The sequence below is a fragment of the Branchiostoma lanceolatum genome, chromosome 4, assembly GCF_035083965.1.
Source record: "Branchiostoma lanceolatum isolate klBraLanc5 chromosome 4, klBraLanc5.hap2, whole genome shotgun sequence".
Classification (NCBI taxonomy): domain Eukaryota; kingdom Metazoa; phylum Chordata; class Leptocardii; order Amphioxiformes; family Branchiostomatidae; genus Branchiostoma; species Branchiostoma lanceolatum.
In genome coordinates, this window is record NC_089725.1 from 9,578,234 (window position 1) to 9,579,628 (window position 1,395).

A 1,395-nucleotide genomic window follows, 5' to 3' on the forward strand; every position below is an offset into this window, starting at 1 on the left:
TTGCAATATGTTTGATGTATAAAATGTCATTAAGAGAAAAATATTGAGATAATTGAATCCCAATTTTCAACAGTGGTGAGCAATTGTTTTTTGCAAGATGCATCTAGACTAGCTAGCCCCCTTACAAGATTCCCAATGTGCATTGATTGAGTACTCTTGGTCGCACAATATGCTTGACAATCAGGGTGTACAAAATTCATTTATCTCAAGGCCACTGTCTTATAATTGATTTGGTAGATGCAGAGCTCTGTGTTTGTGGCCTTGGAATATTCCTATGCAGGACGTGTCCATCTAAGGAGGACTCCTTGAGGAAATAAGTGGTAAGACAGTAGATAGGCTGGATCTTCAACCATTTCAAGCAACTATGTAGGATGAGGATTGGGTGGGGTTGCCAACAAACCGATGCCTTCTTATCCAACTTTGTTTCCACTAGTTATGTTAATTAGTACATACATGAAATAAATTCAATTAACATGTACTTCCATCAATATTTTGAGTAATATATAGTACATACATAAATCCTTCCAGAATTAGACAAGGATAAGTGAAATAAACAAAAATTAATCTGCACCTAACAGAATTAATAAAAAGGAAATCCAATTTTTTTCTCACATATGCCAATAACGTGACATTGTTTATTATACACAATGCTACAAGGCAGTCCATTTCAATACATGTACCATTCTTTATACATGCCAGGTTCAGTTTTGCTGAGAGGATGCCGTTCACATTTAATTGGATTACTTGCAGAAGGTATTGATCTCAAGTTTAGAGCTTTGAGGAGTGCTGCCAAGAGCCTTATTGCGTTATCTGGCAGATGGTGGAAGAGACCTTTGCTTTCGTTACAAAATGAGATGGCAAGGAATATTGTTCACATGAAGATGGTGACTGACCTGTCACTTTTGACATACACATGGGTTGATCTAATACTGTATAGGGGGAAATTGCAGGTATTTTTGTTTGTAGTAGGGAGAAAATGGAGTGTTTGCAGTTGAAACTGCCATGCAGGATCTTACTGTAAAAGGAAAAATGTTTGCGGCGAAGATGTCACTGCAACAATAAAACCACCACGCACATTTCCCCTTTTACAGTATGCCATGGTAAGATGTCAGCATGTTGCACTGTTCTTCATTACAAAGTACACACAAGAATTTCTTTACCTTGAAAATGCCATGCACTCTTCATTATGAGAAGTGTGCAGATGACAGATATGTTGTTTCCCAAACCTTGATTTTTCTTCTGAAAACAAGCAAATTTCGAAGGACATTGTAGCAGAGACTGCCCCCCCCCACAAGATCTACAAAGTAATATCACAAAGTGCCTAACAATCGCTTCAGTTTCTGTTCGCTGTTTTTAGTTGAAATAACAAAATAATGACAGTTACACACTCGTGGA